Source organism: Myotis yumanensis, unplaced genomic scaffold (genome assembly GCF_028538775.1).
Source record: "Myotis yumanensis isolate MYYU_CA2020_CCGP unplaced genomic scaffold, mMyoYum1.0.hap1 SCAF_8, whole genome shotgun sequence".
In the NCBI taxonomy this organism is placed as follows: domain Eukaryota; kingdom Metazoa; phylum Chordata; class Mammalia; order Chiroptera; family Vespertilionidae; genus Myotis; species Myotis yumanensis.
This window is the reverse complement of record NW_027223759.1, coordinates 9,465,695-9,483,706: the sequence shown is the minus strand read 5'-3', so window position 1 is coordinate 9,483,706 and position 18,012 is coordinate 9,465,695. Positions and strand designations below refer to the sequence as shown.

General features: G+C 44.0%; 1 protein-coding gene across 9 annotated transcripts in view; it reads right to left on the bottom strand.

The window, feature by feature from the left end:
- CASP8 (caspase 8) overlaps positions 1–12,671 on the bottom strand; it is a 38,620-nt gene extending 25,949 nt beyond the window's left edge. For 3 of the 9 annotated variants that reach the window (XM_070421828.1, XM_070421829.1, XM_070421838.1), the window contains exon 1: positions 3,496–3,960. The gene's annotated coding sequence lies outside the window, so the exon portion shown is untranslated. Of the gene's footprint in view, positions 1–3,495; positions 3,961–6,066; positions 6,245–12,582 lie in introns of those variants that run through there. The other 6 variants (XM_070421830.1, XM_070421834.1, XM_070421831.1 and 3 more) reach the window with 4 other exon arrangements.
- Between the last annotated feature and the right edge of the window lie 5,341 nt (positions 12,672–18,012).

The following is an 18,012-nucleotide window of genomic DNA, read 5'->3' as shown; positions in this document are numbered from 1 at the left end:
ACTGTCTTTTGTACCAAATATTTTATGTCTATATATTTTCCCTCACAATTTGTTATAATAATGTTATGGTCATAAGGAAACCCTTCTAATGTGTGGAAATAATTATTGTGTGAAATAATTAATGTGTGAAATGTTTGCTGTGTGAAGACCCCAATACTCTGTAACTTCCAAAATGTGGTGAACGCCCCTCTATCTTGATGTGAATGCCCTGAGCCCTTAGCGTAAACATCCTGCTCCTAGCAAAGACACGCCGTCTGGCCCACACTGATAAGACACAAGTCGGTTACTACTGGCTATATAAGCACCAGATTTTCTCCAGCCGATGTCTCCTGACTCAGAGGAGGAAGCCACGTCACTCCGTGAGACAAGCCCCTGATTGACTGCTCTGCTGTGTGAGCCTGAACCAACTGCGGCCGCCTGTCTGTCTGTCTTCATCGTCCGTCTTTTGGTGTGCATCGCCGGGTGGCCTTTGCTGGAGCCTAGGACCCACTAGGAATAGGTAAATAAACCCTGTGTGATTGCATACTAATTCTGTCTTGTGTGTTCATGTGTTCCGATTCGGCTCAGCTCTCTAGACATTGAAGTACCAGGGGGTAGGCCGTTATTGCTGACTCCTGGTCACCTGCGTTTGTCCCACTAAATCTAGACAGATAATTAATTAATTAATTGGGACATAATTGGAACACAATTGAACATACCATATTCTTGAGGTGTAGGTGTATTTTTCCATTGATAATGTCGTAAATACATTGATATCTTCATTTTTTCTTCTACAATATGAATTTTAAAATCTATAAAGCAGCTAATCAAATGCATGGACCATAATTTATGCAACCAGTCTCTGATTACATTTAGGATGATCTTAAAATGCAAATTTCTATGTACACCTCTGATTATTTTCTTAGACTAATTGCCCAGAAGTAGTATTAGAGTCAAAAGAAATAAACCTTTTTAAAGCTTTTGTTCAAAAGTGTTTTCTGACAGTATATATATACAGGGGTGGGCAAAAGTAGGTTAATAATAATTATTATTAATTACAATACAATAACGAACACATGATAATTCAAGAATAAACTCTGTGTTTCGTGTACTCACAACTGTAAACCTACTTTGCCCACCCTGTATGTATATTACAATTCAAGGCCAATGACTCTCTCTCATTAGTTGATGTTTTTCTTTCTCTCTCCCTCTCCCTTCCTCTCTGAAATAAAAAAAAATATATGTACGTTTTAAAAATATTAATCTAACAAAGTTTCTAGCTCATGAGACTGTCCAGTAAACGCAGGCCCCAGGGTCCCTGTAGTTAGAACAGGAGTTTAGTTAGAATATGACTGGGGCTGGGCTCCTGTCCGCTGTAGCCAGCTCATCGCGCTCGTTTTTATCATATTTGCCGAAACATGACAATGTTTCCTAAATGATTTTTGCATCGTATCAAAATGGCCACTTAGTAAATGCTAGTGAGGTTTCTTTCCTGGCTCAGGTTTCCAGGACGCACTGGTACGATTGACAGTCAGTCTGTTTGTTTGTTTGTGTCACCTAATTTTCTAGTCATAGTGCCTGGAAAGCAATCACCTGCACAAGATTCTACACCATTAACCACAGGCTGCTGCTAGGCACTGGGTTCTAACTATAGGGACCCTGGGGCCTAAGTTTACTGTACAAACTGATGAGCTAGAAACTTGGTTAGATTAATATTTTTTTTAATATATTTTTATTGATTTCAGAAAGGAAGGGAGAGGGAGATAGAAACATAAATGATGAGAGAGGATCATTGATTGGCTGCCTCCTGCATGTCCCACACTGGAGATCGAACCCACAATCCAGGCATGTGCCCTGACCAGGAATTGAACCGTGACCTCCTGGTTCACAGGTCGACACTCAACCACTGAGCAACGCCAGCCTCTAGTATAATTCTATTTTTAAATATTAAAATTATTTAAAAATTTTTAAAAGACCAAAAAATCACCCCAAAGCACAAAAACAGGAATTCTTAACTTCACTATAGGAGAGAGAGGTCAGAACCTTATAAACCGAGCTAGTACATGCTGAAGCCTAAATTTAGACCTCAGCCACAAATCCACCACTGCCTTATGGCCACGATTTAACTACAAATAAATCTCATCTAATCACAAACAATCCTTCTGGCAATATTCCAGCAGCATCCCAGATCCTTTAGGGATATGGATAACGGGAAAAGGAATCCAAAACTTGCAGTCATCGTCTGAGACAAAAACCTGCACCTCATTCCAAGCTCAACAGGACTTGAAAATGGCTCAGGCGCAGCCCACAGTGATAGTGTGGCTACTCCCTCCCGTCCGGGGTGGCCACCTCAAAGTGGGGGCTCCCCCAGAACCTGCCAGCTGTCCACTCTGCACACAAACACTGTCCCCGCAGGCCCTGAAACCAGCGCTTTCACACGGCCCAGTGAAGGTGTTCAAACCTCAACAAAACCCTGTCATTTTCTACAGAAGCAGAGCAACATTGAACAGAATGTTAAACTACAATGGGGAGCCTGGGGAGGGTTGGGGGGGGATTAAGAGACCAACTGAAGGACTTATATGCATGCATATAAGATTAACCAATGGACACAAGACACGGGGGGGGGGGGGGGGGGCGGGGGGTAGGGGCCGGGGGAATGTCATGGGGGGGAAAAAGGAGACATATGTAATACTCTTTGTAATACTTTAAGAAATAAAAATTATTATTGAAAACTCTCAAAAAAAAAAAAATAATTTGAACAGTGAAAAAAAAAAAAAAAAAAAAAAACCCTGTCATTTTCAAACTGAATGACATTCCTAGGTTCACCTATAAATGCTAAACCCCACAAGTACAGTCTCGAATTTTGTTAGTAATTTCCTCTGTAATTTTTAAATTTCTCAAAATAAATAAATAAATGATTGAACTTTTAGGGCTGTGTGCATGTGTGCGTGTGTGTTTTTGTGTGTGTTCATGTTAGTAGGCATCTATGTGGGTGGGTACGTGCTGAGAAATGGTTAGCTGTAGCAGCAAAGTTCTTTGAGATGTAACATTTGCTTTCTATTCTTTGACAAGTTTCACCTGCATAAGAATCACTGTACTTGGAGCATTTCAGAAAAAACAAACAGGAATGCATCAACCTAAGCCAGTGATCGGCAAACTCATTAGTCAACAGAGCCAAATATCAACAGTACAACGATTGACATTTCTTTTGAGAGCCAAATTTTTTAAACTTACACTATATAGGTAGGTACATTGTTATTAACGTAATTAGGGTACTCCTAAGGCTTGGGAAGAGCCATACTCAAGGGGCCAAAGAGCCGCATGTGGCTCGCGAGCCCAAGTTTGCCGACCACAGACCTAAGCTAGAGAGGCCTTGAGATGTGCAATCTGTGGGCCCACAGGCTCTCGGCTCAAACACAAGGCTCATTTCCAGGAGCCCACGGCCACCAGATCCCACCCTCAACAGCCTAGAAAACCCTAGAATCAAAGGCCTTCCTCCCCAGAGGCCCAACTGACCTTACCAAAGGCAAATCCTGGGACCCTCACCGCTGCTTCTTCACAGGCCTGGGACCCTCACCGCTGCTTGCTTTCCGCTCGTCTAGCCAAGCCAAGAGTTTAAGCCGAATGAAGAGTGAAGCGGGCTTTTACTTCCTGTTTTAACTGTGTGTGGCACCTCCCACAATTTCATAATAAGAAATTGTTAGTTTTAGCTTTGTAAGCTTGGGTGTTTTAGAGGCAAGTTTCATTACCATATTCCAAAATGAGAAAGCTGGACTAAATGATGACTAAGATTGTTTTCTTTTTACTTCCAGAATTTACCAATAGTCTAGGTTTATCATAAATGCTTTGTTTTGCCTAGAAGATCAGGGTTCAATCCCAGTCAGGGCATATGCCTGGGTTGTGGGCTCGATCCTCAATGTGCAGGAGGCAGCCAATCAATGATTCTCTCTCATCATTGATGTTTCTGTCTCTCTCTCCCTCTCCCCTCTCTGAAATCAATAAAAAACATATTTAAAAACATAAAAAATATAATTTTGATGTTTTCATTCAATAAATATTGATTGAGCACGTCTGAGAGATGTTGAGATCTGGAAACTGTGGGGACACTCACCACAGCTCACAGAGGGTCTGCTAACTCCCACAGCTAAGTCTCGTAGTTTTCCCATCGACACTCAAATATAAGAGTCACCTCCATGGGCCCCTAGGCCACCAGATCCCACCCTCAGTGGCTTACAAAACCCTGGAATCAACCCAGCCAACCTTACCCAAGAGGCAAATCCTCGGGCCCTCATCATGATTGGAGTCTGGGAGACGTAACAGTGAACAAAACACACATTAGCCCGGCCTTCTTGCTGTCAGTCAGTTGAGATGTTCTCTGATGTTAAAAGTAGAAACAAACAAACAAAAAACACCTCTTTCCTTGAAACTTCCTTTTTTTCTTTCCACATTGGAATATAAGCTTCCAGATGACGTAGACCCATCTTACAGCTCAGAGGATTGAGTGAGGTGTCTGGACAGGCCTTGTCCCCCGAGAAGGGCTAGGACTCAGTGATGGCAAACCTATGACACTCATTATTTTGGTTGATTTTTCTTTGTTAAATGGTATTTAAATATATAAAATAAATATCAAAAATATAAGTCTTTGTTTTACTATGGTTGCAAAGATAAAAAAAATTTCTATATGTGACACGGCACCAGAGTTAAGTTAGGGTTTTTCAAAATGCTGACAGGCCGAGCTCAAAAGGTTTTGCCGTCACTGGGCTAGGTAAAGGTGCCAGGTAACACCGGTGTCCTTCACACCATTGATTCTGCTCATAAAGACTGAGCGAAAACACAAAAGGAATGCAATCCTGTTGGTGTTAAATCCGGCCCAGGGGGAGTCCCCGACCCTTGCTGCCTCCTGAGCACCCAGCCCAGCCCTGTCCCTCTGTTCTGTGACTAGCTCCTGGCCTAGGCTTTGAGCTTCACAAGGCCAGAGGCTGCATCTCTCATGCCCGTGTTCCCAGCACCTGCCACAGGACTAGTGCTGTCTGGAGCATACAACCGTTTCCTGCAAATGGACAAGAAAAAGAATCCCTGTAGACAGACAATGGGTGCAAACATGGGGTTCCCTGACCTGGTGCTCAAACAGCCAAAGTGAATCAGTGACACTCAAACTCGTAGTAACCTGGGAAATGCAGAAGAAAGCAAGGAGATACTCACTTTACCCCTATCAGGTTGGCAAAGATTTGCAAGTTGGATCAGGTCAAGGGTCAGAGGGCAAGTCCTTATAGAGAACTGGGGAAGCCGTCTATCACTCAATACTGTGTAGTGGTTAGAAAGTGGAACCTGGCGAAATGCACAGAATGTAAACTACACAAAGTGCTTACTTTTAAAAAAGGAAACAGAATGAGTAAAATAATACAAGTAATACATTTGTCATAATAATTGCTAACGCTTGTTGGGTACTTGGCCAGCCAGGCGCAAGCAGTTACTACCTCTTACCACCTTGCAATGCCCACAATCACCTCATGATGTCGTATTCATATTAACCCCATTTAATGAGCAGAAGCACAGAGAAAGTACTTGCTCCCGGTCACATAGTTAAAAAATAGTGCCCACACACAAAGCAACCACAGGTTTTGCAAAGACACAGATCCATTCAGGGATACAGATCAAAAGATTTCAAGAGCTGTCTTTTGGGAACCTCCCAGGGTAGGAAGCTGGGATCAAGAAAGAACCCAGAATAGGGCAGGGGGAGAAAGGGACAGTGGGCCTTCGAGACCAAGGACCCAGGACATTGGGTGACAGAAGGATTCACGTAGCCCTCTGCCCCAGCACCAAACGGAGAGGAAGCAAAACATAAAGTCTTGTGAAATCTCCAGCAGGAGGGAGAGGAGACACTGTCTTTGCTTGAGGCCGCTGAGGTTTGAGGAGACTGAGAAACTAGCAGAGGAACTGGAGATTTCCAGAGCTGAGAAGGAGCAAGGCCGGTGGCTGTAGCTCAGAGAGAAACACACGTGGAGATCCTGGCGGGACCCAGAGGCGTCCTCACTCGGCAAGTCCCAGCAACTCGGTGTCCAGAAGCCACTCCGCAGCGGCACTCACCTGCTCCACCTGTCCCAGCAGCACCATAGTCACCAGGCCCCCGACCCAAGGCCCCTAATCTCCCAATTTCACACGATCACATTCCACACGACCAGAGGGGGGGCAAGGGAAACCATGAAACAGAGCAGGAAGAAAAGGGTGGGGATGGAACCGCCTCCAGTAACTTTCCTTTCACTTTCGTCTCTCACCACTTCCTGTCTCTAGTCAGCACAGTCAGAATTCACTAGCACGTTAATCAGGGCTTTTAAACGTCACCAGGGAACTGTGCAAACGTGTCCCTGCGGCAGAAGGGCAGAATCTGGTGTTTGAGAAAGAAACTCTCTCAACAGAAAGAACTAGAGAATAAATTTGATTCCTAAGACAGGAGGGCAGATGAGTGACAAGTAGTGTTTCTTATTTAAAGAGACAGATGCCCGATTTCCAGCCATTCAGAAGCGGAGGTGTCAGCATGCATACTAAACACCGGAAGCTGGACGTGCCTCGTTGGAAAGCACTTAAGCTGACTACATTTAGTAGTAACAACCCCTGTCGTTTTTAAAGACAGGCAAGTGAAATGCCATTCTTCCTTGAAAGATGTCTGGGGAGAGGAACCGTCCCTCCGGGCAGTGGCTCAAATCTGTACGAAGCCATGGCCCAGCCCCTCAGATGGGGGGGGGGGAGGGGGGGGCGGGCAGGGGCTCCCCTTGGGTCTGAGCGGGCTGCTAGCAGAAATGTGGGGGAGGTTCTGCACAAACATGAGGCGGGTGGGGCAGCCCAGCCCTGAGGTAACAACACTGGCCCAGCCCTGGCCAGGCTCCCAGGTTAGGAGTCACCAGGGCCAGTGTGGTGTCGAGCCGGGTGGTACTACGGATGGAGGTCTGCGCCCCAGGACCCTGAGCCCCAGGCCCTCCCCGGCTTTTCTTCATCCCCGGTCCACTCCTCTGTCTCTGTTTCCTGTTTGAATTTTCTTAGGGGTTTCCTGCCCTTTTGTTTTCACATCTTGTACATGTTATAACCAAAACGCTGACAATCATGCAATAACCTAGATGCTGCATCCTTTACACACGTTTTCTCTAATTCTCACAGCAATGCAGGGTCTCGTTCTCCCGTGTTCTGGATGAGGAAACTGAGACTCAAACTGGTAACAGACTCAAACTCAGTCTTGTTGGACCAAACACAGGATTATTCCACGATAACATACTAGCCCTCTTTCCCTTGACACTTAGGATTTGAAATAAGCAATGTGCTGGGAAAGCAAGGAACTTGAGCTAAGACAGAGTGGAATATGCACAAAGATCAGAAGGTCTTTGGGTTCTCTGTCACCTAAGAAAAAGGAGTTGGCCTCATGGCACCAGCTAACATTTATCAAACATTGTGTATGCGCTGGACACAGTCACCTAAACTGGTTCATTTCACCTCAGAAGTGGATGCTATTTTTGTTCCCATTTTATGGATGAGGAAACTGAGGCCTGAAGAGGTTGAAGGACTTGGCCAAGTGAGCTAGTGAGTGACAAAATGAGGTCTGTTTGTCTCTAAGACCCCAAGCGGTTAATCACTGTCTAAATATTAACACACAATGATGGTTCTCAACTTGACTGGTCTGAGAAGTAACTGGAGAGGTTTAAAAAAGGATCAGTTGCCCTAACCAGCTTGGATCAGTGGAGAGCTTTGGCCTTCGGGCTGAAGGGTCCCAGGTTCGATTCTGGTCAAGGGCATGTACCTTGGTTGCGGGCACATCCCCAGTAGGGGGTGTGCAGGAGGCAGCTGATCGATGTTTCTCTCTCATCGATGTTTCTAACTCTCTATCCCTCTCCCTTCCTCTCTGTAAAAAAAATCAATAAAAATATATTTTTTTTTTAAAAAAAAAAAGAAGGACCAGTCTTCAGGCCCCAGCTTTGAATGCCTACCTGAGCAGAATAACTGGAGATAGAACGGACCGAGTACTTCGAGTAGCCCCAGGCCTTCCACTGTTCTCGCCACCATTGTTGCTTACGCTCAGGCCTCTGTAAGGTGGCTATTTTAATGACTGGACATAGTGCACGGATGAGGAAACTAAATTCAATGTCCATCAGCTGACAAACGGCAAGACCAGCAAATAAACCCAGGACTGGCTCCCTCGAGAATTCATGCTCATCCCCCAGTCCGCACCCAGGCCCAGCCTGGCAGACACGGGTCAGCCACTGGCGGTGTGAGGGTTCATTCAACAGGAAACTAGGAGGCGTGAAGAGAGAACTCTCAGGGATGGGCCACTCACCACAAAACAGTCAGAAACATACCTTGCATCTTGAACAGGAAGTGCACTACATTACTTAGGAGGAAGAAGAGATTCCAACTTGCCTGGTAACAGCTCAGCCAATGGGAGCCTGCCATAACTCAGCCAATGAAAAATCATTATCCTATGACCATCTGGTAGGGACAGAAATAGAATTCTAAGGAACCAGCTAGAATTGCAAGAAATATTACTCATGCTCTGTTAGCCATGACTGTTTCGTTCTGATTAAAGGAGGCACATCCTAACCTGCTGGCAGCCGCCCTCCGGACCTGGGGGTTCACCTGGGAATGCAGCCTGCCCTCCCCATTAGGAGCTGCCTGTTATCTTGGAAAGATGAACAACTCTGCTGCAGAAACCAGAATCGCCATTCCCTCCAAGATCCCAGTCCTTGCATATCTGGAAACTGCCCATTTGCCCTTTCGCCTACTTTCCTTGTGCTTCTACCAATCTAAGCAGTCGGCTTATGGTAGGGTCCAGAGCAGATTTTTGTGGACGACCTGCTGCTCTCCCATACTGCCAGCAATATTGGAATAAATGCTCACATATGATTCAACCCTGTCTCTGCTTAATTGGCTCGAGTAGCGACAGGCAGCACGGACCCATTGTTTGTCTGGTTACACATTCAGTTTCTCCCTATAGAAATTGAATGTGTAACCAGACTATACAGCATAAAGAGTGTTCTTCTCCTTTGTTCTCTGGACTTGCATGTGTACCCCATTAGACCACATGTCCTGAATTTCAATTCTTTGTTATTCCCAAATAAAACCATTTTGCTGGAGAAATAGCTGGCTATTTATTAAAGGTCAACAGAGGCATTCGGGGCCGTGCTGAGGATGAGTGTGGGCAAGGAGGAGGACAAGAGGGGGTGTCTCAGGGCTTCCACTTGTGTCTTTTGTAAGGTATTGACCCTAGGCCCTCCCAGTCTTAGCTCTTTTTTAAAAGGAAGGTGAATAATTAGCCCGTGAATCAGGAACCTGAGTTAGTTACCTTCCTACTTTGATCTGGAAGGATCATATTCACTTGCTCTAAACAGTTTCTCGCCTCAATCTTGACATATATGTCTGTGTCTATTTGTTATTGAAAGGAATAATGTATGGTGTCTTTCACCCCGGGGAAGCTGGAAGACCCGGAGGTGCTGCAGGACTTGGGGGAGCTGGTCCCCGCCCGCTGCACCGTGAGGACAGCCTGGTTTGACTTAACCACCAAGTGGTTTCCACCGGCGTAAATCTTAGCTCCCGCCTGAAGCCCTGCTCTGGAGACTCAGGCTAAACGCCGATTTGGCTCTGAAAGTGGAGAAGGACTGAAGCTCCTCCCCGCGTGCTGCAGCACACCCTTCCCATTGATCTGGACTTGAACCACAGGACACTAGTCAGGGATAAATACTGACAGCGAAACAAAAATCTCCTGAACGTGCATGTGCTTTGTTTGTTGCTTCTTCATTAAGTGGCACATAACTGACTCACAGGCCCTAGCCTCACTCCCACTTTGACTCTAGCATCTGGCCTTGGTTCTGGGCCTTGTCTACTCCCTGCAGGAAGTGGTGAGGGAAAGGAAAAGAGATTGCATCTCAATTGATCTATTTCATCCCCTCCTGGGCCTTGCTCGAAGAGAGTCAGCTAGTTGTTGAAAAGTTCTTCACCGCTGGGATTGTAAGCCTTTTGGTTTTTGTTTTGGCGTTGAGATGATAAGACAGTCACAGGCAGATAGAAGAGGTTACAGTCACCGACTTTAACATGCATGTTTTGCAACTGGCTGGTGGCCAGTACCTGCCTCCCAAAACTACTGCAGACTAAGACCCATACCACTCACTGATCTAGAAAGGAGGAAACTGAGGTAATTGTTGGGTTGCGATGCCAATATTCATGTCACCAACCTAGCTTTTTCAATATTTTCTTGACGTTCTGAACAGGATGAGGGTCCTTTATGTTCTTGCTTTACTCTATGCCTCTACCCAAGAAATGGAGCACCTCGAACCCTAAGGACAAGTGTAAAGAGTCACTTAAAATTTTCATAAGGATAAAATATACATAACATAAATTTTACTGTTCTAACCATTTTAAGTGGATTCACACTGCTGTGCAATCATCACCACCATCCAAGACATTACATACATTAAGTACATTCACACTGTTGTACCCTCATCCATGAGCCACTTTTAATGATATAATAAGACCATATTTATTAAGCATGGTGGGTTTTTTTAAACATCTTTATTGTGATGTAATTCACATACCATACAATTTAATGGAGTTTCACATTTTCACAGAGTTGTGCAATGATCCCCACTATCAATTTTAGAACATTTTCATTATCCCCCAAAGGAACCCCATACCCTTTGGCAATTGCTCCCACTTTCCTCCCAAGCTCCCCAGCCCTAAGCTATTTTCTACCGCTAATCTACTTTCTTTCTTCTTAAAAATTTATTGATTTTTAGAGAGAAACATCCATTTGTTGTTCCCCTTTATTTATGCAGTTATTGGTTGCTTCTTGTAGGTGCCCTGAGCAGGGATCAAACCCCAAACTTTGGGTTATGGGAACACGCTCTAATCAACTGAGCTCCCGAGCCAGGGCAAGCATGATATAGTTTTATAGCATTTTCCCTACTTTGTCATTTGACCCTCATTGGTAACTACATTTTTTAATCTAAGACAGGCAGGGCAGGTGTTGCAAAGACATCTAGGAAACCAAAGCTCAGAAAGGTGAAGTGACTGAGCTGAGAGGAAGGATAGTCTTTCCATGAAATGGAAACTGGCATAACTGCACATCCACATGCAAACACACACACACACACACACACACACGCACACACACACACACGCACGCACACACACGCACACACACGCACACACACACACACACCTTAAAACAAACAAACAGCCTTAGCAGGTTTGACTCAGTGGATAGAGAGTGGGCATGTGGACTGAAAGGTCCCCAGTTCTACTCCGGTCAAGGGCACATACCTCAGTGAAGGGCACACACCTCAGTTGCAGGCTCCTCCCAGACTAAGCCCTGGTCGCCCACTCAGCCTGCTTGTTCAGTCGTTTGGTCGTCCCTCACTAACCCCCCTGCCGGCCTTGTCACCCCACGCAGCCTGCTGTTCGGGTCGTCTGTCCGGTTGTTTTGGTCATGATGGCCCCTGGCATTTTTTATATTAGGATGACAGATTAATTGGATAGCCATAAAAAAAGAGAACCTTCTACCTATAGAAATGCAAATCCAGGTGGATCCGAAGCCTAACTATATAAAAAACGCTAAGAGGATGTCTTCATGATGGAGTAGACAGACCCTTAAATAGGACACAAAAAGTGCTAACCCTTAGGGGAAAAATGATCAACTGAACATTCATTCATTCATGTATTAGAGGTAAGAGCTTCTGTTCAAAAGCTGAATCATGAAAAAAGTCAAAAGGCAAGCCAGAGAAATATCCGTAATACTTTCAACAATAAAGAATTTAAATTAAAAAAAAAAAAAAAAAAAGGCCAGAGAACAGGAGAAGAAAAGTTATGACCTGGAACAGTCTCCATGATGTGTTGGTAAATAAAAAGTGTCACAGACGCAGAAAAGCGCAGAACGAGAACAATAAACAGTCACGGCTGGGCGGGCCCTAGAAGTCAGAAAATGGCGTTTCCCCTCTTTCAACACCGTCACTTGATTTTCGGAGGGACATTTTGCATCTTCGTTTGAAATGAGTAGTATTGATTGAAAGACTCGGTTTGAAAACCTAACCTGATAGTATTCCCACTTGGGAGTGTACAAGGCCTGTGCTCACCAGATCTGCCGAGTCACGCACCCTGCACGCCCGCCATGGGCCGCTGGCACCCAGAGCTCCGCTAGCAGGCCTCAGACAAACCCTTGCCCTGAATTTTCTATAATATTGTTCTGGATATTTTTTTAATCTTGTTAATGACTTCAACAGCAGGGAAAAGAGAGAGAATTCATCACCACGACTAAGGAAGTAGGATGTTTGAAGCTCGAAAATGAAAGCTGTTTCTCATTAGTAAGTTGTGATCATCTTACTAATGCTGAGAAATCCAGCCGCCCTGGCAGAGAAGGCAGAGCTGAGGGGAAAGGGCCGAGCCAGGAGGAAGATCTGTACCCTGAAAGCTGCAAGGACCCAAATGGGCTCTCAGGTGGTTGCCAGAGAAATCCATAATTTCTATATATTCAGTTAAAAGAAGAGTATTATTTGGATGTCCCAGTAGTCTCCAGCCTAGACAATTCCAGAAACAAACTGGTTCCTTCCCAAAATTCTAAATAAATCTTACCAGTGGGCAAATACAGATGGTTCTTTCTGGATGTGTTCTCGCCAAGAAAAGTCCTTGAGAACTGCTGGGTGCTTCTCTCACTACTCGAGAATATAAAGGAAGTTGAGAATAAAGGAAGTTAAATGAGCACAACTGAAATTTTCTGAGATTAGAATAGACTCTGCCAATCAGCGTGAGAGGGTGGGGCTCTGATAAAAGCACATAATATTTAGATGACAATTCTCTTCAGTAACTGGGATTTTTTACTTATTAAGCCCAGTTCCGGGAGTCACTTTTACTCAGCACAACTCCGGGAGTCATGTTTACTCAGCAAGGGAGTCGTGTCTATTCAGCACTCAGCACAGCACCGGTTGTAAATGCCTACAGGCCTCTTATTGGGAGTGATACTGATTATGTCCTCAGACTAATTACCTCAATGTCTGACCCATTCATGCCGAGGTTTCTCCCTTGAGGTCTGGATTGCTCAGTTTAGCTGTTTTCCCTTTGCTAAAAGAGGGTGTTGGAGAAGGGAAGATAATCTCTTCATTTCTCAGTTCAAATAGTTAATGAGTGCATGATGATGTGCTCTTTTTTTCATTTAGGGTCTCAATTTTTTTTTCCAGGATTCTAGTCAGGACATTCATTCATTCAAAATATATGTGGTAAGGGTTCACTCCCCTGGAGGGTGGGGAAAGGTGCAGTTCTTGCTCAGGACACAGAACAGATTGCCCACCTACAGTTGATAGGGAGATGTCCCTCCAATTGTGAGGACGGGAGCACCTTCGGACCTGAGCTCGGGTGTGGGAAGGGACCTAACTCTCCCTCTCTCTCCCATAGGCTGTGTGACTTGTACATCACCAAATTCATTCACCTCCAGTCCCAGGAAGTGGCCCCTGCCCAGTATTGGACAAACTGCTGGATGTGCCATCCGCTACCCATCCCTGTAGATAAACATCTGATTTAGTATCCAAGCTGCCGGCTACTAAAGAGGGACCTTTCTGGTACCTCAGCTGCCCCAGCCTTAGCGATCTGGATCCAATGTGTTGCCCCAGTTGGACTCTGACAGTGCAAAAGCAAATGCCTTCCGAGGTGCCAACTTGCTCCTGTCGGGAGACAGGGCAACTGGAACATCTGAACAAAGGGGCCTGGGATCCATCTTTGGGGCTATTTTTAACCCTCAAGAGTGAAGGCCTTCTCCTCCCCTATACCTGCCCCTGCCATACACAGATTTACAAGTCCATTCAAGGACTCTGCCCCATGGTAGCAATGATTCTTACACACTCAGGCTGTGTGTGCCCCCTTTAGAGTGTTATTTCTTTAGTGAACATAGGCTTTCCCCTGCCTTCCTTCTAGCAATGTAACACTTATATCCAGGGCATTAATAAGAGACTTCCAAATATTCAAAACAGTTCCATCCATTGATCATATCGCCTTACACGGAGTAAGATGAGAACTCCAGAAAGGAGGGGGGACCCCAGTTACTCAGGAACATTGCCAGGGGGCATTACCAATCATTCCCACTGTCAGGATCCTTCCATTGGAAGTGGTTGTGCACAATGTGTGTTTGCTGAGGTCATTCATGGCCCTACTTCAGCTCTGGAGACGCAACACATCATCCTCAGTTTCTGGGCCCAAGTGGTGTTGGATGCCTGCATAACCCTTGACTTCCTACTGTGAGTCAACGCGGATGGCCAACAATTGGTGTTACACCTGGGCCAATGGGACTGGCAAAGTAAAACAATCTATCACTAGGCTTAGGTAAAAAACCTCCTGGATCTCTAAAGTAGACTCGGGGGGACTATCGAACCTCTTTTTCTAACTTGACAATCATTGGGGCTTGTGGCTAATCATCTTATTTGGAGTGATATTGATTATGACCTCAGACTAATTACCTAGTTCTTGACACAGTCCCTCAATGTCTGACCCATTCATGTCCATGATGGGGTCGCCTATGTTTCTCTTTTCAGCTCTGAAATATCAAAGGATGATGGTGAGAGTCTGGCTCCAAGCCACAATCCCATGTGTGGTTTTTCAGGCCCAGACATGGGCAATTAAAGAGGCCTTACCTGGCCAACTTCACAGGTAAGCTGCCCTCACCACGCCAGATAGACGTGTTAAATTAACTTGTTAAGTGGTCTAATTTAGTAAATTGGCCAGGCCTCCACAACAGTGTGGAACAATAGGATCGATAATAGACAGCTTTACCATGTTTTTTAGTTTAATGAGAATACTTACAAAGTTTTTCTAATAGCTATGATTTTTAAATTTAGGTTTCTGGTAGATATTTTTATCAAGTTGGAGACTCTTCCGATTGAGTTGCTGCTGAATACGACAAATGAACAATTCCCTAAATAAGGACCTTTCTGGTACCTCAGCTACCCCAGCCTCAGCATTCTGGATCCGATGTGTTGTCCCAGTTGGACTCTGACAATGCAAGAGCAAATGCCTTCTTAGGTGCCACAGACAATGGGGTAATGGTTGCCCATCACCAGTGACACCTGACCTGGGAGGATTTCCTTGCATGAAAAGGGTGAAAATGGTTAAGCCAGGGGGGAAGGGAAGCTTAAGGAAGTCATCACTAAGGGAAAGCAAATGAACCCAAAGCACAACCAGCCCAAGAGACCTGAGAATTAAGGAGGAATCATATTAGAAAAAAGTAAGCTGATAGGTGTCTCTGAACTCCTAAAAAGGTTTGTTATTCATCAAAAAGTAAAAGTCAAATCAGGCAACAAAATTCAGAAATTAGATGAAGATACCTAACAATGGAGGAGAAATGCATTTCAGAAGAGTAAAGAGAATAAAAGATTAAGTACCTCTTACACTCGGAGAGGAAGTTACTACTCCCTAAAATTATCTCATAAATAACCTTTAGAAACTTTAAGTGACATCCCATGTATTCAAGGCATACTAGGTGTACCGGTTAATAATGCAGACTTTTTTCAATAGATGGATTTACACATATCTACTTATATAAAAACCATGGGTGTAACATCACAGCCAGAACCACAACCAACTGGAAGGAAGTCAATCCTGCAGGGGTCATCTTGGAAACGGCTGTGCCCTCCCCCAGCTGTTTCCTGGAGGGTGAGGTTTCAGGCAGGAACCAGCCCTCAGGGCGAGGTTTCAGGCAGGAACCGGTCCTCGGAGCAGAGCCTGGAAGTAAAATCATTTGTAATGGATCTATTATTGAAGCTACCTTTGGAAATACTATATCTATAGATCAGTGGTTCTCAACCTTGGCTGCACATTAGAATCACCTGGGATTCTTTTTAAAATCCTGATTTCTGGGCCTCATCCTCCAGAAATTCTGTTTCTTTGTTACTAATGTTGTGGCCCCACCGCATAACAAAGAAATAATTTGAGAACCACTGCTATAGATAATATTAAAAATATACCTAAACGTGCAATTCTTTGTCCAAAAAATGAGCATGTTCAAAAATTAAATGAAGAAAATTTGGATATACTCAATGGAGATTTTCACACATATTTGAGTGATGATTCCATTGATTCCACAGATGTTGCTGAAAAGGAAAATTTTCCCATCGAATTTCTTAATAGTATTACTCCTTCAGGAATGCCGTGTCATAAATTAAAATTGAAAGTGTGTGCAATCATCATGCTATTGAGAAATCTCAATAGTAAATGGGATCTTTGTAATGGTACCAGATTTATTATCAAAAGATTACGACCTAACATTATTGAAGCTGAAGTATTAACAGAATCTGCAGAGGGAGAGGTTGTTCTGATTCCAAAAATTAATTTGTCCCCATCTGACACTGGTCTCCCATTTAAATTGATTCAACGATGGTTTCCCGTGATGCCAGCATTTGTGATGACTATTAATAAATCACAAGGACAAACTTTAGACAAAGTAGGCATATTCCTACCTGAACCCATTTTCGCATATGGTCAGTTATATGTTGAAGAGCATGTGACATTACAGTTAAAGTTCTAAATACTTCATCACAAGGAAAATTAGTCAAGCACTCTGAAAGTGTTTTTGCTCTTAATGTTTGATGAGAATTCAAAATGCCTCTTTTTAATGTTTCCCAGGCACCATACCCAAAACTCTTAATTCTAACTTCTATCCTTCTGAGCCAGGAGAAAGCCAGAAGAGACTATCAGTGAACAAGTAAATAAGACCAATCTGTTTTCTTGTGGAGAAAATTTGCTGGCATGAGAAGTAAGACCCGTGGTTTGGAGAATAAAAAAAGAAGTGACAAAAAATGTCTAAAGCCAAGGATAATTCAAGCTGCACGTTCACAACTGTGCGATCTTCAGCACTTATATAATATTGGAAAACCCATATGACTCATTTTCATCTAATTTTCTAAGCCTTGCTAGATGTTTTCATAGAGAAAAAGATCCTATTCAAGAAAAGTCACATGAAAAGACACCAAAAGGTTAAGAATCTAATGAAGAAATTCAAAGACATAAAGATTTAAGTGGAGGTAGAAATAACTGACACTTTTGCAGCTTTTTTTTTTCCCATTGAAAAATCATGTCACACTATTCTTCTTATTTGTTTTGTTTCACTCTTTGTATTTTAATTGAGAGGAAAGAACATGCCCTGAAAGAGATCTAGGTGAACATTCAAGATTTATTTATTGATTTCATTTTCTCACCTCTACTTCCATATTTCACCATTCATTTCTTGGTTAGACATGTTTAACAGAATAAAAGTTCAGTAGCTGTTTCTGGCATTTTTCCTATGGGAAGGAAAGCTTAAGGTTGTTGAAAAAGTCAAGGCCCATTGGTATAATTTAGGTTAACTGTAGATAGGCATTCCTCCTCTCCAACCTAGGGGATTCTAAATTCCTTTCATTGTCAAATAATTAAAACAAAGAGTTTGTTATGAGTGTCTTTATTCTGCTCCAAATTGCTTGCATTTATTAACCAAATATGCCAATTCAAAATATATTTCAAAATGGCCTCAGTTAATTTAGAAAAAAAAATTGTCATTTGGGTCTGAGGCCTTTTGGCTATAGTACATCTGTCTTCCCTGGCCCCTTATCAGATAAGGATGGGGGTCTCCCTCACCCTCCCTGGACCTCAGCTTCCCTCCATCTGTCTACCCCACAAATGGGTGTTTCAGCCAAATCAGACACAGTCACTATTTCTGACTAGGAACCCTGTCCAGATTCCTGTCCTTCTTCCACTCACAACAAATAATGAAATCTTAACAGCCTCATTCAAAATGTTGATCATTGAAGTTTTTTTCTGATTATAAAAGTACTAGAGGCTGGATGCATGAAAATCCGTGCACTGGGGGCGGCGGGGGGGCGGGCAGGGGGTCCCTCAGCCCAGCCTGCGTGTTCTCGCAGTCTGGGACCCCTTGGGGGATGTCCACCTGCCGGCTTAGGCCCTCTCCCCAGGGGATTAGGCCTAAGCTGGCAGTCAGACATCCCTTTAGCAGCACAGAAGCCCTCAGGGGATGTCCAACTGACAACT